Here is a 25918-nt window from a genome sequence, read left to right as displayed (position 1 = left end):
AGTAGAACCCTAACCCCAAATTCTAACAGCCATTTTGGCTCTCTTAATCCAATAAGACTGGCGCCCCGAGAGCAATGCTCGACCAGGGACCTTACCTCCGGCAATTTACACAAATCAGCCCAGAGAGCCATGCTCGACCAGGGCAAACCCATAAAAATCTTATTACATGTCCATGATCATTACCGGTGCGCACACGGTCCTGATGTAACCCATCAGGTGGCATGTTCTACGAAAGCCACATTTCCCAATTCTCAATCATCACAAATAATAAATATCATTATCTAATGAACTCACCCAACACATATCGAAACAAAGATTAACGATTTAGGGTAAAACAACGTGCAATTCGTGAGGGGGAAAAATAATAACGCTTGTATTATTATAACATTAATAATAATAATATTTATCTTATTTCAAATATTATTAATCAAGTGAAATCATTTATTTTGTGATACTAATAATCATGTTAAGCATAAATTCTAAAATAGCGTATTAAAATCAGACCTAGCAATAGTGCAAAGATTAAATGACTTTAACTCACAGATTTGATGCGTTCCACGATCAGCTCCTACGCCTCGGGTGGAGTCGGGCGGGAAAAGCTGAATTATCTAATAACAAAAGACATACAATTAATAGACATTCAAAAATTTTTCCTAAACTTAGACCCTAAGGTCGACTGCCTAGAATTAAATTGGACTCGAGGAATCTGCCGAAAGTTTGACAGAACCTCCCCTAAATTACGGATATTTACCCCCCGTAAAACGGGTCCAGGACCTGCCAAAAACATATCAGACATCCTGGAATTAATAACAAGAGCCGGGCCACAAGAACTGCATTAATATTTCCCCGACTCCAAAACACCACAACCCACACAATTTAATTTGATTTATTTTTAAACTACCCATCACAAGCAATTAATAGCCACAATAACTTTCTAATATTATAACAAAATTTTTCAGAGTCTAAATAAAATTATACCGAGTTAAAAATTGAAATATTTCGCGCGTCCAGAAAACACCGGGGTCCGGAAGTGCCTACGCGAAGCTCAAGCTGCGGGGAGTCCGGAAGTACAAGAGTTTTGGCCGGAAAGTGGCCGGAAGGCGGCGGATCGGGGCCGAAAAGGCGCTGCTTCGACGACACTTCCCAAGGCTGCCGACAAGGATTTTCCGACGGAGGAGGGTTGCTTCTGGGGTTTTCGGGGGTGAGGAACTCGTTCCCGTTGTCAGATCGCCGAAAACATGCCGGCAAGAGAGCGAACGGCCAAGGCAGCCCCCTTGATCTTGACAACGCCGACGAAAAGAAGGAAGGGGAAGGGAAGCTGCTGCAGAGTGGCGAAAGGGGAGGGAGGCACTGGCGACGGCGTGCAGGCGGCGGGGAAGAGTGGGCTGCCAGCAGAAAGGAGAAGAAAAATGGGGGAAAGGGAAGAGGAAGAGGGAGGAAGGAAAGAGAGGAGGAAAAATGAGATGTGAGGAAGAAAAAGAGTTTTTTATTTATTTATATATATATGAAATATTTATTATAACAACTAAGGGTGTTACAACAACTACAAAAAAACCAAAGTAAGAAGTTAGCTTTAACTTTTATTTACCTATAAAAGTAGGTCACTCACATGGAAACCAAGGTAGAACACTAGAATTTGCCTTTAAAATTTGTTTAATGCATAGTCTTACTCACAAAATTTACTAATTTAATTTCTAACACTGTTGAATTATTTTTTTTTAATATGAAATTTTTTAATTTTATTTTTGGTACATTTATTTCTTTATTGAGTTCATTTTGATTTAACATTTTATGATATAAGTAAATAAAATATAAAATCTAGATAACAAATAAAAGAGATTAAAATATTAAAATTCCCACATGAAAGATGTTAAAAATATAAAATTAAAAAAAATTATAAATTAAATGATTTATTGAAAAGTGTCAAAAAAATTCATAAAATTATGAAATGAACTTTTTGTGGGCGGCGATTTCGAGCGTGCACCCACTAAGTCTGTATGAATTTTAGTTTAAGCCCAATTTACCATCTTATTACCCTAATGGACTATAATTTTCATGCCAGATCCAATTTTAAGGTCTAATATCTATATCTCTAGTTTTAATTAGGCAATCATATAGCATTTATTTGATATACATCCAAAATAAAATAAAAATAAAGTGTAGAAAATGAAATCTAGCTATTACAATCCTCCTACAACTAAAGAAATCAAAGAAAGACAACTAATACTGAGTTACAAAGTATAAAAACTGCCAAAAAGAAGACAAAATTCGAAATTAGGGTAAATTTTTATGAAAACGTCGATGGGCTTAGGTCATTGAGTCGATTAGCTCAGTGCTAAGCCGATCGGCTGTAGGGCTTGGTTCTAGTTGGTTTCGTCCGGTTCTTCAATTCCCCTGGCCCAAAAGCCGATTCAACCTGCACATAAGACAAAAAGAAATAATTAATGCATGTAATTAAATGAAAGAAAACGTAAAATTAAATTAAATTAAAATCAAATCATATAAAATTAAAAAAAGAACAATTCATAAAAGGAAAACATGAACTTTACATGAAAAAATCTAAGCCTAATCATACAAATCTAAAATCTAACCTAATACATAATATAAAAAAGACGTTGATCCAACATGTAATCCTAATCATTCAAATCATCAAATTCAAAATCCTAAAAAAATGTTATCAGATTCTAAAACCTAGCACGATTACTTTATTAAATTTCACAATATAGTAGATAGTCATGGTAAAAGCATGTTGATCCATTAAAATAACCTAAATATAATGATATAAAACATAGAAAGCAATTAAAATCATCCTAATTAGGTTTCGAAAACCATGAAAATAAAGAACTAGTAAGAAAAAAGAAGAAGAGAAGAAGAAAATATTAATGATGCTAGATTTGGGGAACCCTAAAGTTGTCACCGTCTTGTGCCGATCTTTGAGCCTCTAGAGATGATGAGGTGTTGGAATCAAAGATAGGATAAGAATCCAACCTTTTGATCGAGTGTTTTTCTAGGTGATAAATTACTGTCGTTCTAGAGAAAAGTTTCCTAAAATGAGGTTCTTTCTTCACTAGAGTTTTCTCTTGACTACCTAGTAAAACTCTCTATAATGATTGCTCAGACTTGCTAAAACTTGGTAACACTTGCTAATTCTTACTAACCCTAGACCTAGGAGTTAGTGATGTATTTATAACAGTAGGTTTTTAGAAAGTCCTAGATAGGTTAGATAATATCAATGATTTTAAAAAATAAAATCTTGGACTTATCGCATAATTTGTTTAATAAATATTTAATAAAATATTTTAAAATTTAAATAATTATTGATTATATTCTTCTAAGAGGCATTTTTGAGCATTTTTAATTAAAAACTAACTCAAAACGACATCGAAAATTGGATTACAGCCAATCAACTTTATGTAGAGCTAATCGGCCCAACATAAAGCCAATTGGCTCTAAAGAGAGCCAATTTGCTCGAAGGTCGAAAAGCTCTGAAAAACTTTGCAATTCAGTCCTTGAACTATTAAAAACTGCCAATTCATCCCTCAATATTAAATTTTCATGTCAATTAGATCCAAATTGATTTTAGAAAATAAATTTTGGTTCAATCACTCATAACCCTAGCTGAGATCCACTCGTCCTCAATCTCCCGAGACTCGAGAAAGGCAGTAACTTTCATCATCAAATTTTTCATAATTCTCTCGATATCTAAATTTGAAAAATGGGTGCGGATAGTTTCCCCTGGTTTGTTGAAATTTATAAGCACACATGTGATTAAATAAATTGAGAAAAATCATAATACCATGGGATAGAGATAAAAGGATAGAAGAGTTATAGATAAAAATATGTAGAGACTTTCCTCTAGCTTCTTAATTTTACTTCTAAAACGGGTCTGCTGCAGATTTTCTATCTAGCTTTGACTTAGATATTTCACCTGTTTCTTCGAATTTCTAGGTGATGGGTATTTCTGCCGCTGATTATCTCGAATTTTCTTAGTTGATTTCCACTTTAGGAATCAAAAAGTTGTGATTTCTACTTCGGATTATGACTTGGTAAATTTCCCACTTTCGGGTATTGAACTTGCATAAGCTTTATTTTCTTAATAATTTCCGCTTCGGGATGTCATTCGACTGTTTTTGCCCTCTAGGGAGTAAACTGGTAATTTATCCAATAGGGACCAGAATGTAACTTTTCGGTCAGGGACCAAAATATCAATTTGCTTCTTATCTATTCATTCTTTCATTTCACCATTTTCTCTCTAACTTTCTCTATACTTTTTCTTTGATTTCTTTCTCGATTCTTAACCAAATTTTTTCCAATTCAACTTAAAATGGTGAGTTCTTCTTCTAGATTTGTGGGCCACACCCCATTCGCACCAAATTGGGAATTTTCATTGCTGATTTTGCGCCACACCGACTTAGGATTTGTGAAATGGGAGGATATTCCCTTTTTGGTCAAATTTAGCACGCACAAGGCATTCTTGGCCTTCAATGAGGTATTTTTCTTGCATTAAATATTATTTCATGTCATTTAAACACTACATACATATGAAATTTACTAAAAAACACCAAAATTGATGAAGATTTAACAAAAATCCACATGCCCTAACCCACAGAGCCGATCGGCTCTTTGTTAAGCTGATTAGCTCTATACAGCCTGACCGGGCCCGCGCAAGCCAAAAATTGATATTTCATGTATTTTTTTATGAATATACTTAAAAATGGTTAATATACTTACTTAGTTTATGCCTCAGTATGTGTATATTACTTTTTTATACCTACTTTTTTCACTTTTAGAGTGATGTTGTGCGAATCCGGTTCACTAGAAACTTCTTAGCGCACATGAGTGGTTCGATGAGCTGCTAAGCTGTATCTAGGCTCTGATAGGTGACACCAAGTACTATCGATTCATTACCATATTTCTGTCTATTACTGAGAGGACATATCACAGCTCGATTTATGCGATGCTCGAGAGGTGGATGGACACCACCCATACCTTTCATACCCCAGTTAGAGAGCTGACACTATATGATTCGCATCTCTCATTAAACTTTAAAAAAGAATGTCCTACTCTTTTCTTTTTAGCTTTCTTCATTGAGTAAAAGGAAATTAGCCTTGTAAATAGAAGGCATATGATAGCTCATTCACGGACTTACTAGATATATCGTAAGAGAGGAAATCCATCTCTGGGATTGACTTTACAGGTACTCCTATACCTTTTGATGATGCTATACAAGATCTACGGTTTGATGTCTAGAACCATTTATTATTAATCTGTTAGGCTTCTTGGCTACGCATAAGAACTTGCAATGCCTGGCCTATCAAAGTATCCCCCTCCATTACAGGGGATTCATATCTCAAACTACTCAAGAGGTAGATCAGATGGCCTAAGCCTTCCTGGTTTATCTTTTCGGGACTATATTGTTCAACGATTCAGGGAATTCGCTAAACCTTCACTAACTAGCTCCATTGATAGATTTAGACCGGGTTTCCTCCTTTAACTACGGATCTACTGCGCTCACCTACTTATATCAGTAGATGGACATTACCATTTACCGAAGCAAGAGGCTTTGTGGCTTCTAGCAAGCCATGCACGTAAGTCTTGACTATCACTTTGATCCTTTATTTTTATTCATAGCTGTATAAGATTTGCTAACTTATCTTAATTGTAGGTATGGGCTTTGGGGATTGGTCTCCTAGTAGGCTCCCAGCCTATTAGCACATCTCGAGCCTTCCCTCGCTTGAGCTGCCGGGATTCGAGCATGAGCATCCCGTTGGAGTGGGCGCAGGTCCACATGCACTGCATGTGGATCAATTCCATATCCTGTGACTTGGTAAGAAAAGGATTTATTACTTACATTTTTAATTAAGAATTTCGATTACTTACCTTTGTATTTTGAAAATTCGCGGAGATTGGCTTAAGGAGCACTGTCACTAGGACCCTTTTATGTGATCTACCAAGCAGAGGAGGGTTCTTCTAGTTGGCCCTTGCCTTTAGGGATTGGCATATAGGGGAGAGGATCTATGGTTGGGAGAGAGGTCCTAACAGGCATACAGTGCCTTTGTCTCCTCTATTATCTATGTTATGGACAGCCGACATCACCGATGAGGAGTTGGCGATGAGCCTGGAGGGGTATGATGATCTCGAGGAACTTACCATCCAGTCTCAAAGGAAGAATTACACTTCCTTCATATCTCAATTGTTAGGGCCTGTGCCCTTAGATCGCGATACCATTACTTAGGTATTTTTTTACTCTGAGTTATTCATCAAATTATTTGCCATATATTATTGCTTGGTCCTCATTCCTTTGTTTAGTTTTCACGCCTTGCACCCCGAGCTTCTGAGTCAGAAGGGCGGTCTGCCTACCGTCTAATGCGATGCTTATGCAACTACAACTAAGACAGTGAACCTATCGATGCAGCCTAGCACAGCGGCAAGTATTAAAAATATCATACCCCTCGGGAAAGTGAAATCCTAGAGTTACTACTCATTCCTTGTTATCTAACTTGAAACTAGAAATGAAGGTTTCTAAATTTACTAATGACTAAAATCTAAAATCTAAATGTAATGCGAGAGTGAATGAGAAAAGGGAATAATCAAGACAAGAAAGCAAACCCAAAGAGGACCTAGACTAATTGGCAACCAAACAAAGGATAACAAATTGTTGAGTCCGATTATGCAACCTGTGGACGAATTCTAAACTAAATTCGGTTTTCCTCTTGAGAAAACTGAATTCCTAAACCTAAGAACCTAAAGTGGAATCTCTTCCTAACAATTGATTATTAAGTTAGCCTTAAGCTTTAATCCACCTCTATTAAGCTTTGTTAATTCTTAATCCGATAAATTAATTAACCTTATCTCTAAGTGAAAATTAACTTATTCTTACAATTAAATTTCCAAATTCAATTAGAATTTCTCAATTACTAAAAGAATTCTATGAACAGTTGATATGAATCAAGGCTACCATGAGATTCCATTGTGAAGGCATGCACCAAAATGTCCAAAATGAAAATGCAACTCATGCATGAAAATAAGAGTCTAACCTTATAATGAAGCATTCAGTCCATTTGAAGAATAAAAGCCATTTGATCATGATTAGGCTTTTGGGCTTAATTCATATTTATATGGGTCTTATCTTTTTGGGTTTTAGCTTAAGTAATTGTTTTATTTTATCTTTTATTTAATTAAGGATTATTTTATTAGGTGTGAGTTATATGTATTGTGTGTGGAGTTACAAATGAGTGCACATGTTGAGTTGTCATTTGGGAGTTACAAAATGAGGGCCATCAATGTAAAAACAACCACTTTAAAATGAGTTTTAAGGGGAATTAAAGGGGAAAATATGGGAAAGCTCAAAAGACATCCATTTAGCTTTCTTTGTCTTGTTTTGGCTATAAATATCAAAGCCAAATCCATTTGTAAAAAAAATTGATGAATGATAATCTTTATTTGCTCTTTGTGATTGTTTTTGCTTAAGTTCTTGCATGAACTTTGAACTTATCAAACTATTTTTTTAGTTTGTGGAGTTCTCTAACCAAAATTTTGTGTTTGATTCTTAACTTATCAAATCATACTTGGTTTGTGGCGCTTGGAGTTGAATTCAAGTGCTAGTTTCATTGTTGGAACTAGTTTTCCCTAAATTCACTTGAGGAGATCCTTGGGTTTTGGAATCATCTTGATTGGAGGGTGTTTTCTTGCATTCCATATATATCATAACTCATTAGTTATTGGGGTGTATGGTTGCTAAGATGCTGATTTCCTATCATTTGGTATCAGAGCTTGCTTCAAGTTGAGGTTTGCTTATCTTTGTGTTTTATGTGTTATTGAAGTTTCTCATCTTCTTCACTTTTTCTTTATTTGTGCCGAACTCTTCTTGTTTGAATTTTCTGTCCTTCTAAGTACTCTTTCTTTCAAAGTTTACAACTTTGTGTTCATTAAATAAATTTTGTTGTCCCTTCTTGTTAATCTGTTTATGTTTTTTTTTCTTTTCCTTCAAATTCCGCATCATATTTTTTTTCTTTCCTTCAAACTTATTTGTGGTTCTTTATTTTCATATTTATTTCATCCTTAGATATAAAGAAGAAAAAAATGTTTTATGAAGGCCGAGTTCATTAGACAATGTTGAAATCTTGGTTATCAATCTTATGATAAGATCCGGGGTCAAAGAAATGATTGTTATGAAGACCGTAGATAAAGCTTTTATTCTTCTAAATCTAAACCTAAGAGGTTAGATAGACAACCAAGTCAAGTTTTTATTGATGAATTGTCCAAGGAGAACAAATCTTTAAAAATTAGTCTTGAAGCATTTAAGCATGAGTTTGAAGAGTTCAAGATGTTGACAAATAGCTTTCTTAAGCATCTTAAAGATAAAGCCGATTTTAAGCCATCACTAAAGACTAACATCGATGATGTAAAGGAGGTAAATTGCTCTACCCGGAAGTCAATGTAGATTTTGAAGACTTGATAAATGGAGATGGCAAGAAAGATAATGACTTGCTACCTTTGAATGAATTCAATAATGAAAAGTTTGTCGCTGATGGAGTGGCAATGGTTCAATTAGTGAAGGATGAAAGAGTTCTGTTTGATGAAATTGAGCCTTTTGAGCATGTTGAATTTATTAGTACCAAAAATATTATTTGTTCTAAAGTTCCTCTAATCACTATTGCAAAGTAATTGCAGGTTGATGATGGCATTCTATTACCATTTGATATTATATGTTTATTTCTTTTGCAATATTTGGGCAAAATTTGAGGATGAATTCTCTTTCTAAAAAGGGGGAATGATATGAATCAAGGCTTCCATGAGATTCCATTGTGAAGGCATGCACCAAAATGTCCAAAATGGAAATGCAACTCATGCATGAAAACAAGAGTCCAACCTTATAACGAAGCATTCAGTTCATTTGAAGAATAAAAGCCATTCGATCATGATTAGGCTTTTGGGCTTAATTCATATTTATATGGGTCTTATCTTTTTGTATTTTAGCTTAAGTAATTGTTTTATTTTATCTTTATTTAATTAAGGATTATTTTATTAGGTGTGAGTTATATGTATTGTGTGTGGAGTTACAAATGAGTGCACATGTTTAGTTGTCATTTGGGAGTTACAAAATGAGGGTCATCAATGTAAAAACAACCATTTTAAAATGAGTTTTAAGGGGAATTAAAGGGGAAAATATGAGAAAGCTCAAAAGACATCCATTTAGCTTTCTTTGTCTTGTTTTGGCTATAAATATCAAAGCCAAATTCATTTTAAAAAAATTGATGAATGATAATCTTTATTTGCTCTTTGTGATTGTTTTGCTTAAGTTCTTGCATGAACTTTGAACTTATCAAACTATTTTTTTAGTTTGTGGAGTTCTCTAACCAAAATTTTGTGTTTGATTCTTAACTTATCAAATCATACTTGGTTTGTGGCGCTTGGAGTTGAATTCAAGTGCTAGTTTCATTGTTGGAACTAGTTTTCCCTAAATTCACTTGAGGAGATCCTTGGGTTTTGGAATCATCTTGATTGGAGGGTGTTTTCTTGCATTCCATATATATCATAACTCATTAGTTATTGGGGTGTATGGTTGCTAAGATGCTGATTTCCTATCATTTGGTATCAGAGCTTGCTTCAAGTTGAGGTTTGCTTATCTTTGTGTTTTATGTGTTATTGAAGTTTCTCATCTTCTTCACTTTTTCTTTATTTGTGCCGAACTCTTCTTGTTTGAATTTTCTGTCCTTCTAAGTACTCTTTCTTTCAAAGTTTACAACTTTGTGTTCATTAAATAAATTTTGTTGTCCCTTCTTGTTAATCCTGTTTATGTTTTTTTTCTTTTCCTTCAAATTCGCATCATATTTTTTTTCTTTCCTTCAAACTTATTTGTGGTTCTTTATTTTCATATTTATTTCATCCTTAGATATAAAGAAGAAAAAAATGTTTTATGGCCGAGTTCATTAGACAATGTTGAAATCTTGGTTATCAATCTTATGATAAGATCCGGGGTCAAAGAAATGATTGTTATGAAGGCGTAGATAAAGCTTTTATTCTTCTAAATCTAAACCTAAGAGGTTAGATAGACAACCAAGTCAAGTTTTTATTGATGAATTGTCCAAGGAGAACAAATCTTTAAAAATTAGTCTTGAAGCATTTAAGCATGAGTTTGAAGAGTTCAAGATGTTGACAAATAGCTTTCTTAAGCATCTTAAAGATAAAGCCGATTTTAAGCCATCACTAAAGACTAACATCGATGATGTAAAGGAGGTAAATTGCTCTACTGAAGTCAATGTAGATTTTGAAGACTTGATAAATGGAGATGGCAAGAAAGATAATGACTTGCTACCTTTGAATGAATTCAATAATGAAAAGTTTGTCGCTGATGGAGTGGCAATGGTTCAATTAGTGAAGGATGAAAGAGTTCTGTTTGATGAAATTGAGCCTTTTGAGCATGTTGAATTTATTAGTACCAAAAATATTATTTGTTCTAAAGTTCCTCTAATCACTATTGCAAAGTAATTGCAGGTTGATGATGGCATTCTATTACCATTTGATATTATATGTTTATTTCTTTTGCAATATTTGGGCAAAATTTGAGGATGAATTCTCTTTCTAAAAAGGGGGAATGATATGAATCAAGGCTTCCATGAGATTCCATTGTGAAGGCATGCACCAAAATGTCCAAAATGGAAATGCAACTCATGCATGAAAACAAGAGTCCAACCTTATAACGAAGCATTCAGTTCATTTGAAGAATAAAAGCCATTCGATCATGATTAGGCTTTTGGGCTTAATTCATATTTATATGGGTCTTATCTTTTTGTATTTTAGCTTAAGTAATTGTTTTATTTTATCTTTATTTAATTAAGGATTATTTTATTAGGTGTGAGTTATATGTATTGTGTGTGGAGTTACAAATGAGTGCACATGTTTAGTTGTCATTTGGGAGTTACAAAATGAGGGTCATCAATGTAAAAACAACCATTTTAAAATGAGTTTTAAGGGGAATTAAAGGGGAAAATATGAGAAAGCTCAAAAGACATCCATTTAGCTTTCTTTGTCTTGTTTTGGCTATAAATATCAAAGCCAAATCCATTTGTAAAAAAAATTGATGAATGATAATCTTTATTTGCTCTTTGTGATTGTTTTTGCTTAAGTTCTTGCATGAACTTTGAACTTATCAAACTATTTTTTTAGTTTGTGGAGTTCTCTAACCAAAATTTTGTGTTTGATTCTTAACTTATCAAATCATACTTGGTTTGTGGCGCTTGGAGTTGAATTCAAGTGCTAGTTTCATTGTTGGAACTAGTTTTCCCTAAATTCACTTGAGGAGATCCTTGGGTTTTGGAATCATCTTGATTGGAGGGTGTTTTCTTGCATTCCATATATATCATAACTCATTAGTTATTGGGGTGTATGGTTGCTAAGATGCTGATTTCCTATCATTTGGTATCAGAGCTTGCTTCAAGTTGAGGTTTGCTTATCTTTGTGTTTTATGTGTTATTGAAGTTTCTCATCTTCTTCACTTTTTCTTTATTTGTGCCGAACTCTTCTTGTTTGAATTTTCTGTCCTTCTAAGTACTCTTTCTTTTCAAAGTTTACAACTTTGTGTTCATTAAATAAATTTTGTTGTCCCTTCTTGTTAATCTGTTTATGTTTTTTTTTCTTTTCCTTCAAATTCCGCATCATATTTTTTTTCTTTCCTTCAAACTTATTTGTGGTTCTTTATTTTCATATTTATTTCATCCTTAGATATAAAGAAGAAAAAAAATGTTTTATGAAGCTGAGTTCATTAGACAATGTTGAAATCTTGGTTATCAATCTTATGATAAGATCTGGGGTCAAAGAAATGATTGTTATGAAGACTGTAGATAAAGCTTTTATTCTTCTAAATCTAAACCTAAGAGGTTAGATAGACAACCAAGTCAAGTTTTTATTGATGAATTGTCCAAGGAGAACAAATCTTTAAAAATTAGTCTTGAAGCATTTAAGCATGAGTTTGAAGAGTTCAAGATGTTGACAAATAGCTTTCTTAAGCATCTTAAAGATAAAGCCGATTTTAAGCCATCACTAAAGACTAACATCGATGATGTAAAGGAGGTAAATTGCTCTACTGAAGTCAATGTAGATTTTGAAGACTTGATAAATGGAGATGGCAAGAAAGATAATGACTTGCTACCTTTGAATGAATTCAATAATGAAAAGTTTGTCGCTGATGGAGTGGCAATGGTTCAATTAGTGAAGGATGAAAGAGTTCTGTTTGATGAAATTGAGCCTTTTGAGCATGTTGAATTTATTAGTACCAAAAATATTATTTGTTCTAAAGTTCCTCTAATCACTATTGCAAAGTAATTGCAGGTTGATGATGGCATTCTATTACCATTTGATATTATATGTTTATTTCTTTTGCAATATTTGGGCAAAATTTGAGGATGAATTCTCTTTCTAGAAAGGGGGAATGATATGAATCAAGGCTTCCATGAGATTCCATTGTGAAGGCATGCACCAAAATGTCCAAAATGGAAATGCAACTCATGCATGAAAACAAGAGTCCAACCTTATAACGAAGCATTCAGTTCATTTGAAGAATAAAAGCCATTCGATCATGATTAGGCTTTTGGGCTTAATTCATATTTATATGGGTCTTATCTTTTTGTATTTTAGCTTAAGTAATTGTTTTATTTTATCTTTATTTAATTAAGGATTATTTTATTAGGTGTGAGTTATATGTATTGTGTGTGGAGTTACAAATGAGTGCACATGTTTAGTTGTCATTTGGGAGTTACAAAATGAGGGTCATCAATGTAAAAACAACCATTTTAAAATGAGTTTTAAGGGGAATTAAAGGGGAAAATATGAGAAAGCTCAAAAGACATCCATTTAGCTTTCTTTGTCTTGTTTTGGCTATAAATATCAAAGCCAAATTCATTTTAAAAAAATTGATGAATGATAATCTTTATTTGCTCTTTGTGATTGTTTTTGCTTAAGTTCTTGCATGAACTTTGAACTTATCAAACTATTTTTTTTAGTTTGTGGCATTCTCTAACCAAAATCTTGTGTTTGATTCTTAACTTATCAAATCATACTTGGTTTATGGCGTTTGAAGTTGAATTCAAGTGCTAGTTTCATTGTTGGAACTAGTTTTCCCTAACTTCACTTGAGGAGATCCTTGGGTTTTGGAATCATCTTGATTGGAGGGTGTTTTCTTGCATACCATATGTATCACAACTCATTAGTTATTGGGGTATATGGTTGCTAAGATGATGATTTCCTATTAATAGTAATCAACACATTCAATATAAAGAGAACTGGATTTTTGTTATTAACTGCAAAAAGAATACAAGAAAAAAAACTCAAACAATCTTAACAATTCAGTACAAAAGCTAACATAGCAAGGAACCCTAATGGGTTCTATCAATCTAGCTACACATGTTCGTGTCTAAAACAAATAGAAATTCAATTACAATGAAAGAATAAAGAAATCGAAACATGTAGACCCTTTTCCCTAGAATTGGATGGACAACTCAAAGCCTTGATCTACACTACAAATGATCTCCAAAATGCCTCTTGAATTGCTCCAAAACTCCTATTCAATCTTCAATTAAATCCCAAGGGTCATGAATCCAACGTCAAAAGGTGGAATCAGTCTCCTAGAAGCTGCCTCGGGATGTTTGAAACATGTCTAGAGAAATTACAGAGAAAGATGACGAGTCAAAATTGCGGAACCTTTTCTCTTTACTAGCTCGTTCAATTCATACTACCCGCCAACGCTGGCGTGTTCACATTCTGTTCTCTTAAACACGGGTTGTGTCCAGGCCGTGTTAGTCTTTAAATGATGAAATGAATTGAATTTAGAAAGATCGTGTTTTAGCCCGTGTTTAACACGGGCCGTACTCTAGGGTGTGTTTGTGTCGGGAACCATTTTGCTTCAAAGTGCTTAAGCTACATGGCTTGGGAATTTCTACACAGGCTCAAACATGGGCCGTGCTAGTCAGCACAGCCTGAGCACAGGACGTGTTGACTTCCCAGAAGTCAACCCAAGGTCAAACGCTTCTGATTACGTTCGATCTTGCCTAAAATTGATCTAAAATTGCTCGAACATTGATGATGGACCTATAAAATCTCATGGAATACAAAAGGACACATAACATGGGCGATCTTGGAATAAAAACACAATAAATGCTAAGAAGATATACAATAATATGCAAGCAAACATGTGCAAAACTATGCACATCAAATCACCCCACTTAAGCTTTTGCTTGTCCTTAAGCAATTAACAACTCAACTCACAGAAATGCAGTCAGTAAGTCCTTAAAGTTCATGCCCCTTGGCCACAACAAATAGCATTCAACACATCTCAAAAGAAACTCAATCATAAGTCAAGTTGCAAATCATTAGCAGAGAATGGAGATAATATCAATACATGAATAACTTAAACAATAACTCAATAACAAACATAAAAAACCAACGTCTCACATAAATCATTCAAGTCACTCAAAGCGTTTATAAGGTGAAAAATAAATCCCTCAAAGCAAATGCACAAAACCCGCTTACCATAAGCTTGCTCATAAATCCTATCTCCACTACTACGAATAAATGAATACCAAAATCAAAGGGTCTTTATAAGGGTTGTAATGGGACTAAGGTAAAGGTATGGAAATTTGGGAAAGAAGTGTAAAAATGTCGGAAATCCTTGCAATAAACAATAATGTATGCTTAAGGGATTACATGCCTAAAAATACAAAAAAATATTCACTAAATCCTCAATTTGTAGAATACTGCTCGAAAATACTATAAATCCAATAAAGAAATAAAGAATTTTGTTGTTTTTGTTTTTTTATATTATATATATATATATATTTATTTATTTATTTTAAAAAAACTGAACTAGCAGCTTATAAGAGAACTGATGCATACAATTGAATAAAGTAAAGAGCAAAAATACAGTTTGGATTGAAGGGAGAATCTAAAATATCAAAAGGACTTAGTGAATTTACCAACATAGTAAATGACATTTTAATTCCAAATAAGAGTGAGCAAATCATAAAAATTCTAGCATAAAGATAAAAGATAAATGAAATGAAAAGGTTAAAATGTAAAGTGTGAAATGGTGTAAAAATGAAAAAAGGAGTAAAGGCTCAAACATGACTAACTAATGGAAACACAAAGGGTATACTTTCGGCCAAGTGTGGTGAATCCTAAGTTGCCCAAATCATCTCATGGTATTCACAAATTCATGTAACCTCAACAAGCATTACAAAGCAAGTTCTAGAAGCAAAGCCAAGTATAATGCACACTCAAATAAGAAATATAAAGAGCATACGTATAATGAATGCTCAAAATGGCTCAAAATCTCACATTTGAAGTATGGCATTAATTGCAATTAGTTCTCAACATCATTAATTAAGTCATCACTTAAGAAATGCATGCGTATGACATAATCAACAATCTAAGTTAAAATTCGACAACTCGAAAAACAATTAAGTAACACCAGTTTAACCGAGAAGAGTTGATGTATTAAACACCATTAATTGTTTTCCAAGGACAATGAACAACAAAGAAAAGTAACTGCAATTCTACAAATCAAATCGTCAATCAGCTCAAAAATAGCATAAGTCAAGTGCATAAAAACATAGTATTCTAACATCCTAACAATATACATCATCAGTAATAGCCATCTCAGATACATCCAATAGTCACAAGAAAGAGAAAGAAACATACAGTTTACCCACCCCACACTTGAAGAATACACCGTCCTCAATGTAATACGAAGTGGGTACCCCGTATGGGAAGTACAAATAAGAGAAGCAAAAGTAATAATAACCAAGTACATAAAATGTATGAAAAATAAAGTAAATAAAAGCAGAAAATGAAAGAAAATCTAGTGGAGACTGCCTTGATCATCCGTCGAGGCTGATGGAGTGAAAATCGGTGTGTCCTCCGCATGAGTTGTGCTAGTAGTCGGTGGAGGGTCTTGAGTGGCAGTTGAAGCTGGTGGGGGCTGGGTCACATCTGGGAAACAACTGTTGAAGTCTAGGTCGATATCATCCATGTCATCAAAGAATCACCGCTGGAGCTGAGCTGCCATCTGATCAGCATGTGTACCTATCTCTCTAGGCCCTCCAAAAGCTACTATAGTACCTAGTGAAAACCCTGGAACTACACTCTAGTCTCCTGTTGGAACTGCCTGAACTCAATAAAGTGTTGATGTTGAAGATCTAAAATCTTGTCTAAGTGATCTGCAAGAGCACCTACCTGAGCACTGCAAGTGCTGACAGTGTATGAAGATGAAGCATCCGGAGAAGGGGCGGAAGCATATGCCGGGTCAAGTACATCTCGTGGTTTGAGCTCTAGTACGTCTACAGCTGGCTCCTGTCGTGCTCTAGCTCTAGCCTCCCTGGCCTCCTGTAGAATCCGGCTAACTAATATGTACTCTATGCCATGGGGCCCCTGAACAACTATCACCATCTGCATGTTAATCATCTGGTGGACTTGACTGGTAATATGCTCCCTATCTGGGTCAGCTCACCCAAACAATCATCCAGAACATCCAACCTCCTAGCTAACCGTGTGATGTAGGGGCCAAAACAGAGATGTATCTTTTTAGGCTCCCTCACAAAGGTCATGATCTGACTGGCTAGGAAATAGCCTAAATCGAGCTTCCTGGGCTGGTGTAGTGCCCAAAGGATGAAGACATCGGTCTGTGTCACTACCCCAAAGCTCTCCCCTCTACTTGTAATGGTGTATACCAGAAGTGAATGTAGATATCAAAGCTGGTCTGGAATGCTGGATGCCTTTGAGCGGCTTGGATAGTAAGGCTTTGGGTTGGTCACAATCTCATCCCATATCCTCTTATAAGTGATGGGGTGAGTATATAGGCATCCCTGGTAAGCCTCTTCAGTGATCTCCTACTTAGTCTATAACCCCAAGTGCATTTCGAAATGAGGCACCGTCATAGAAAACTGTCTGCCCCTTAGCCTGAAAGAAATGGCATATAGCTGATGCAAATTAGTAATCTACTGGAGGAGAAAGAAACTGCTGCAGAACCCCCGATAGGTAGGCTCAATGATGGCGAAGAAGCGAGCGTAGGGTAGGGTCTCAAAGAGCTCTCTGACCTCTGGGGCTAGTCTGACCCTCTCTAGTGCAGTGAAGTTAATACACCGTCTAGTCCCTACTTGCTTCCATTGAAGAGATTGTAAGTGCTGCTCGTGGTCTGCAGACTGAAAAGTTATAAGTGTCGCTCGTGAGTTGGTGGTGGTGCTAAGGGTCTCTGAGGTTTGGTACGGCTCTTTAATGCTAGTGGTGGTGAGGGTAGTCTTTGGACCTACTGTGCTTTGAGAAGAAGAGGCATCTGTGCTCTTGTACTAGACCTGTCGTTGAGGCTGCTGTCTGGTACGCTCTAACATTGTACCTGAAAAGGTATTAGTCAGTAACAAAAGAATAGAAAAGAACGCATACATAGCAGCTAAACAATTCAAACAGCATAAAAATAGCCGAAACTTTGACAGCATAACGACTGAAAATGGAAAAAACAAAAAACTTGAGGCATTAGAAGATGCCTCAAACCTTAAATCCCTGCAAAGAAATAATGCCTAATGGCATTCCAGCATGAAATAGAAAATAATTGAAGATCATAGTTCTAAAATTCAGCAAAACAATGCCTAATGGCAATCCAACATAAATTAATAAGCAACAATAACCAAAATTCCACAATTCAGCAATGTAGGGCAGATTAAAAGAACACAGAATTAACATGCAAAACTAAACAACTTAAATTAATTTAACAACTTAAACCAAATGAAACAACGAAAATATACGACAAAATTAAACAATGGAAATTAAATAACTAAGCTAAACAACGAGAAGTAAAATTAAATAAAAATAAAGCAACTATTTAAAATGTAATTAAATTACGAAAATTGTAATGATAATAACAGTAACAAAAACTGAAAAATAGAACAGCAAAATTAACAGAAAAGATAACGAGAATGGACTAACAAAAATATCAAATAAACAAGCAGAAAAATAAAAACTAAAAATTCAGAATGAAGAAGAAAACTTACTTAGTTGATGGCATGATAATGCTTTAAGCAATGGCCATTCAATTTTCCTTCTCGGGATGATGCAACTCAACCATGCCATATGGGAAGACCTGCTAGATCATGAACAGGCCTGACCAATGACTCATGAACTTCCCTGGGAACAAATGGAGATGTGAATTGTAGAGCAAAACTCGGTCTCCAACTTAAAACTCCTTAGAGCCCCTCAACTGCTTGTCGTGCCACTTCTTGGTCCGCTCCTTGTAGATGAATAAGTTGCCATAAGCTTGCTGGTGCCACTCATCCAACTTATTGAGTTGCCATTGTCTCTATTTGCATGCAAAATCAACATCAAAATTGCAAGTTCTCAAGGCCCAAAGGGCTCTATGCTCTAACTCAACAGGTAAATAGCAAGCTTTCCCATACACAAGCCTATAAGGTATAAAACCTGTAAAAGTATGATAGGCTATCCTAAATGCCCAAAGTGCATCATCTAACTTATCCACCCAATCCTTCCTACTCACTCCCACAATTTCCTCTAAGATGCATTTCAAACCCCTATTGGTAACCTCTACTTGCCCACTAGTTTGCGGATGATAGGGTGTAGAAAATCTATAGGTTGCTCCATATCACTTAAGTACTCTCTCAAGTTGACCATTATAAAAATGAGTCCCTCTATCACTAATTCGTGCCCTAGGTTCGCAAAACCTAGCAAACAATCATTTAAGGAACTTAGTAATGACTCTAGCATCATTAGTAGGGAAAGCTTTTGCTTCTAGCCACTTGGAGAAATACTCAACAGCAATAGGGATATATTTATTACCAAAACAAGAAGGAAAGGGCCCCATGAAGTCGATGCCCTAAATATAAAAAATCTCAACCACTTGAATGCTTGTTTAGGCCATCTCATCACGAGCAGAGATGTTACCTGACCTTTGGCATGCATCACAAACCTGCACGAATGCTCTAGCATCCTAAAAGATGGTCGGGCAATAGAATCCAACATCAAGAACCTTCCCAGCAGTATGGTTAGCTGCTTGATGACCTCCCATCGGTCCCTTATGGCAATGCCTCAAAATCTGGAGGATCTCCTCCCATACACGCATTGCCGAATCACCTAGTCTGCACAAACTCAAAATAAAAAAGGGGTCTTCCTAAATGTAGTACTTCAAATTAGTAAAGAATTTCTTCTTTTGCTGAAATGTCTTACCCCTTTGGTAGGACCTTTGCAACCAAGTAATCCGCAAAATCGGAAAACCAAAGGATATCCGAATATACCTGATTAGAGCACAAGTACTCATCCGGAAAATTGTCATCAATAGCCCTCTCGTCAAGTGCATCTAGGCTCAGGTTCTCCAATCTCGAAAGGTGATTTGCGGCAATGGTTCTCCGCACCCTTTTTATCCTTGATCTCAATGTCGAACTCTTATAAAAGCAAAATCCAACGAATGAGTCTTGGCTTAGTATCATGCTTTCCAAATAAGTACCTCAACGCCGAATGATCCATGTAGACCACGGTCTTGGATAGCACCAAGTATGAGCGGAACTTATCTTTCGGGTTCAAATGTCGCTGTGCCTGTACCACTAACCTGTAATTATCCTCCATCAGGATCTTATGCAAACAATAGCTAGGGTTGATTCCAGAAATGTCTGCGATCTTGTATGCAAAGGCCTTAGGATACTTTTAGAGGGAAGCCAAAGTCATCTTCTTCTCCTTAAGAGTCAAATCAGTTGCAATAATCACCGGCAGCTTCTCTGCCTCATCCAGATAGGCATAGGTAAAGTGCTTAGGCAACTCCTTCAACTTCAGGGTTGCTGGCTTCTCAAGTGAAGGTCTCAATTTCTGCACCCTTGACTTGTCAATATCAACAAAATGGTCAGTAGACCTGCTGGGCTCACTAGCCAGCAAACAAGCAAGTCACTCCAGCACACCCTCGTTGGACAATTCCTCCTCCTCATCAGCCTATAATGCTACCTGCAAAGGATCATCAAGTAATATCTCCTACAATTGAGACTCCACAATATCATCCAAAACATCTACAGAATACACAGTATCATCATGGTCAAGTGAATGTCACATAGAAGTGCTAAGGTCAAAGGTAATAGTCTCATCACCTATTCTAAGCTGTAACTTCCCATCACACACATCTATAACAACCCTAAATGTTGCCAGGAAAGGTTTACCTAGAATTAAAGGCACGCTACTCTCACCCTTCATATCCATAACAACAAAAGTCAATAGGAAATCTAAACTTGTCTACCTTAACAAGTACATCCTCAATTATTCCCCTAGGATATTTCACAGTCTTATTTGCTAACTGTATGCTCATCCTAGTAGATTTAAGCTCATTCAAACCTAATTTCTCAAACAAACTGTTAGGGATTAGATTGATGCTAGCACCTAAATCAGCTAAACTATCACTAATAGGAAAATTACTAATAATACAGGATACAGTGAAACTCCCTAGATCATGCCTATTCACTGACATCTTGTTTTGAAGAATGGCTGAGCACTCCTCATTTAATATCACAAGTTCCAAGTCCTCCAGCTTCCTCTTGTTGCATAGAATCTCCTTCAAAAACCTCGTATAACTGGTATCTGCGATATAGCCTCAACAAAAGGTAGATTAATCCTCAACTGCTTAAATAAATCCAAGAACTTACCAAACTACTGATCAACCTTCTCCTGCTTCAACCTGGCAAGATATGAAATTGGAGGTTGGTATTCCCTCACAGGACTCTTCTTCTTGTCTTGAGTTTGCACAGGCTCTATCACCTCAAGCTCTAGCTCCTTCCTGGCTGGCTCATCCTACACAATAACATCATCATCAGCTATAGGTAAAGAACTAGATAACTACTTACTTGATCTTAAGGTGATAGCCTTGACATGCTCCCTTGGGTTTGACTCTGTGGTACTAGGGAGCGTCCCTGGCTATCTCTCAGCCAGCATCTTAGAAACCTAGCCTATATAATTCTCCAAATTTTGTATGGAGGCTTGTTCTCTGAAGTGGACATGAACTTGATCAACTCCTCTAAATTGGGCTTCTTCTCCTAGTTTTGAGAGAGTTGAGGAAGAACAGTCTGTTGTTGGGGCTGCTGCTGGTGCAATCTCTGAAATCCTAGTGGACCCTGGGCGTTGTTATTTCACCATCCAAAGTTAGGATGGTTTCTCCACCTTGGGTTGTATGTATTGTTGTAGGGGTTGTTCTGCTGCTTGGGCGCATTTCCCATATAATCAACCTATTCATGATCAGCATAAGAAGCAAACGTACCTCCCACATTAAAGTTTGCACTATAGTGCGAGCCACCATAAAACTTATAGCCAAGCTATGCTGCATGGACTGGCATCTGGAGCTGGTCGATCTTCTTGGGCAAAAGCTCTACCTGAGCTGCCAAGGCTGATGTAGAATCTACCTAGTTTACCACTCCCTACCTTCCTGACCTACTCCTAGAAGACTGCCACTGATATGTGTTCATGGCCATCTCCTCAATTAAGTTCTAGGCCTGTTCTAGCGTCTTACTATTGATGGTTCCACATGCAGCTATATCCACCATCTACCTCGTGGTTGAGTTCAAGCCACTATAAAAAGTCTATACCTGCATCCATACTGGTAAACCGTGGTGTGGGCAATATCTCAGCAAGTCCTTGTATCTCTCCCACGCATCATACATGCTCTCATCATCAAACTGCCCAAAAGAGGAAATATCATTATGCATCTTTACAGTATTAGCAGGAGGAAAGTACTTATAAAGAAATTTCTCAGTCGAAGAATTCCAAGTGGTGATGGTGTTAGCTAGTAGGTACTGTAGCCATCTCTTTGCTCTATCCCTTAAGGAAAATGGAAATAGCCTAAGCCGAATGGCATCATCTGTAGTTTCATTAATCTTGAAGGTATCACAAATTTCCAAGAAGTTCGTGATGTGGGTATTAGGATCTTCACTGGGCAAGACCCCAAACTGTACACTCTACTGCACCATTTGAATAACATTTGGCTTAATCTCAAAATTGTTCGCTGCAACAGGTGGCCGCAATATACTAGTGTGCGTCCCCTCTAAGGAAGGTCTAGCAAACTCATACATTGTCCTTTTTTACTTCAGCAACATTGTTGTTGTCATCTCCTATGTCTACCGATATATGGACAGGAATCTCAATCTGCTTCTCCTCCTCTTCGTTTAAACGCTTAATCAACTGCCTGAGGGAATGCTCTAGTTCGGGCAGAGGGTCTACTGGTGTAGGATTAGAACTCTTGGTCATAAACTACCTGAAATGAATAAGGCAGCAATAACCTAAACAAATAAATAAATAAAAAGCAATGACAAAAATAGAAAAGAAAAATGGATAAAGAAATAAATAGCAAATTTCACTCTAGTTTTCAAATAAAGTTTTCCGGCAATGGCGCCAAAAACTTGATGCGATGTTTATGCAACTACAAATAAGGCGGTGAACCTATCGATACAGCCTAGCACAATGGCAAGTATTAAAAATATCGTATCCCTTGGGAAAGTAAAATCCTAGAGTTACTACTCGTTCCTTGTTATCTAATCTAAAACTAATAACGGAGGTTTCTAAATTTACTAATGACTAAAAGCTAAATTCTAAATGTTATGCGAGAGTGAATGAGAAAAGAGAATAATCAAGACAAGAAAGCAAACCCAAAGAGAACCTAGACTAATTAGCAACCAAATAAAGGATAACAGATTATTGAGCTCGATTATGCAACCCGTGGACGAATTCAGAAGCTTTGTTAATTCTTAATCCGGCAAATTAATTGACCTTATCTCTAAGTGAAAATTAATTTTTTCTTACAATTAAATTTTCAAATTCAATTAGAATTTCTCAATTACTAAAACAATTCTATGAACAGTAATCAACACATTCAATGTAAAGAAAACTGAATTTTTATTATTCATTGCAAAAAGAATATAAGAAAAAAAACTCAAACAATCTTAATAATTTAGTAGAAAAGCCAACATAGCAAGGAACCCCAATGGGTATAATCAACCTAGCTACACATGTTCATGTCTAAAACAAATAAAAATTCAATTACAATGAAAGAATAAAGAAATTGAAACGTGTACACTCTTTTTCCCTAGAATTGGATGAACAACTCAAAGTCTTGATCTATACTGCAAATGATCTTTAAAATGCCTTGAATTGCTCCAAAACTCCTCTTCAATCTTCAATTGAATTCCAAGAGTCATAAATCCGATGTCGAAAGGTGGAATCACTCTCCTGGAAGCCGCCTCGGGATGTTTGAAACACGTCTAGAGAAATTACAGAGAAAGATGAAGAGTCAAAATCATGGAACCTTTTCTTTTTACGGGCTCATGCAATTTTATACTGTGCGACAACACGGGTGTGTTCACAGCCCGTGCTCCTAAACATGGGCCGTGTTGGTCTCTAAATGACGAAATGAGCTGAATCTAGCAAAGGCGTGTTTTGGCCCGTGTTAGCCAACACGGGCCGTGCTCTAGGGCGTGTTTGTCTTGGGAACAGTGTTGCTTCAAAGTACTTAAGCTACACGGCCTGGGAATTTCTACATAGGCTCAAACATGGGCCATGCTAGTCAGCACGGCTTGAGCACGGCCGTGTTTTGACTTCCTAAAAGTCAACCCAAGGTCAAACGCTTCTGATTACGTATGTTTTTGCCTAGAATTGATCTAAAATTGCTGGAACACTGATGATGAACCTATAAAATCTCCTAGAATACAAAAGGACACATAACACGGGTGATCTTAGAATAAAAACACAATAAATGCTAAGAAAATGTACAATAATATGCAAGCAAACATGTGTAAAACTATGCACATTACCGTCCTAGTCCTACTAGTATCATAGGATCATCAACAGTCATTGCCTTTGAGGCGCCTTCTACAGTGGCGTTAGATGCCATCTTGGGGAGCATCCCGTTCCTTTCAGACCTGATGGTGTCTTACTGGAGTCCTTCTAGCATCATCGATCACCGAATGGCTTTAAAGTTTACCCCACCCGGTTGTACATATGTGAGTTGCCTCTTTTAATATTTTACACATTCTTGCTTTTCCTGAAATGTTACTAGCTTGTTGTAGCCACGAGGAGACAGTTCTTCATTGTAAGGACTGGAGGGTAAGTAAAAATAGTAGAAAAGGAATGAAAATGATGTATGTATGTTATGGAATGCAATGACTAGCTCTTTTGGATTTCTTTCCATTGTAGAGGAATCACGAGAGCTTGCAAGGGCAAGTGGATGACCATTAGAGTCAAATTGAGGTTTACCAATACTGGATCGAGACCTTGACTCTCTAACTGTCCACTCTTCGAACCCAGGGTATGGATGTTGACTCTAATGAGGGGATGTAGGACTTGGGAGAGAGCCCTGATGACTTCTAACTTTAGTTGCTCTTATTGTATTTTTACTTTTACTACTTTGTATGACATGACTCTTCCTGATATATGAAACTTCACATTTTGATCTTTAAATTTGTGTCCGGTACTTGTTTCTTCATTGAATATCATGCATATAGGTTCCATAAAAGATTAGGGCTCAAGAAATGCCCGAAAATCCAAGAAAAACCCAAAAATTTCATCTAATGACATCATACAGCCGATCAGTTCTGCGGTTACAGAGTCCGATTCAAACACCGGTTTTTGGTCTTTAAATACATGCACACCCCCTTATACTTCCCCAAATGCGCTTCATACCTTTAGATAAAAGAACTATGACCTAAACAAGTGCCTCTCCAAAATCTTCTCAAAATCCTAACTGTTGATGAGTAGATTAAGCTTGGGAAATTCCATCTTTATTCTTTCAAAGCCATGCAACATACCAAGCTTGATTATGGCTTTCTCCACTTGGCTGTCAACTTTTAGTGCCCAAAGGATTATATTTTTTGCTTCAATGGGCAAGAGCTATGCCCAATAATTGATGAGTTTTTTGTTATTCTTGGAGGCCCCATGGGTTTTACTCATCTGATTACTTTACCAAGGCTAGATGGCTTTTTTCTTAGTAAACTAGTCAAGTTATTTAATATGCCCCCTACTGAGGTACTTTCACATTCCGTCAGTGAGTGCATTACCCTTTCCTGTTAATATCTTGTTGTGAGAAGAAGGAGAGAGGTATACGTGCTTAGGTTAGAATGTTGAGCTTTTACCTCTATGCCTATTTCTTGTTGATTTCTCCTTAGGGAGGCAGAGATACCAAAATTGCTGGTGTTATTGATCAATCAAAGCACGAGGCAGATCCAGTTCTTGTTATCTTGGCTGAAACCATCATTGGGTTAGACATGTACAAAACCCATCAATGGTTTGACTCTGGCCTCATTCTCTTGTAGGTATGCAACTAATTTCTCTTTTCTTTCTATTCTTTTTGTCTTAATTTTTGCCTAAACTGCACTTTTGGATTTTCAACTTAGCAAACTATATTTTTGCTTAAGCCGTCCTTTTCAGGTCTTTGACTTAGCCTTTATTTTTCTTTCCTTTTTCTTTTTCTTTCTCTTTTTGCAAATTTGGTTGTGTTAGAAGCCTTAGATACTGACCATCCTAAGGAAAATTGACAAGTATGAGTCGAAGCACGTGCAAGTCTGGTCCATTGCTACCCCACAAGGTCACAAGGGCTAGATTTCTTGGATGAAAGGCATTCCAGAATTAAGCATGTCACACTCCTAATGTAGGGGGGTTATATACTCTTACGTGGCTTACGAGCATCCATCTTTTACACACCTTTGAGACTTTATTACTAGTATGACCAAAAGTAATTGATCTTGGAATTTCTCCTAAATTCGAAGGTTTTCCAGTGAGATAAGACTTCTCAGACAAGATTAAGAGACTCTAGCCCTGCCGGCATATAGAGCGCAATCTTGATGCTGAAGGCCACCTGAGCACAGATGACAACTTCAAAGCTTTGGTCTAGCTTCGGATTACCACTTCA

The 25918-nt window shown here is 36.4% G+C and overlaps 1 non-coding gene across 1 annotated transcript; it reads left to right on the top strand.

The window, feature by feature from the left end:
- Positions 1-21624: 21624 nt before the first annotated feature.
- Positions 21625-21730, top strand: LOC112535209. The gene has a single exon (XR_003079385.1). It is a non-coding gene; the product is annotated as a small nucleolar RNA R71 (small nucleolar RNA).
- Positions 21731-25918: the final 4188 nt, after the last annotated feature.

The sequence above is a fragment of the Ricinus communis genome, chromosome 2 (genome assembly GCF_019578655.1).
Source record: "Ricinus communis isolate WT05 ecotype wild-type chromosome 2, ASM1957865v1, whole genome shotgun sequence".
Classification (NCBI taxonomy): domain Eukaryota; kingdom Viridiplantae; phylum Streptophyta; class Magnoliopsida; order Malpighiales; family Euphorbiaceae; genus Ricinus; species Ricinus communis.
The sequence above is the reverse complement of the archived record's forward strand: the minus strand, read 5'-3'. Positions and strand labels throughout refer to the sequence as shown.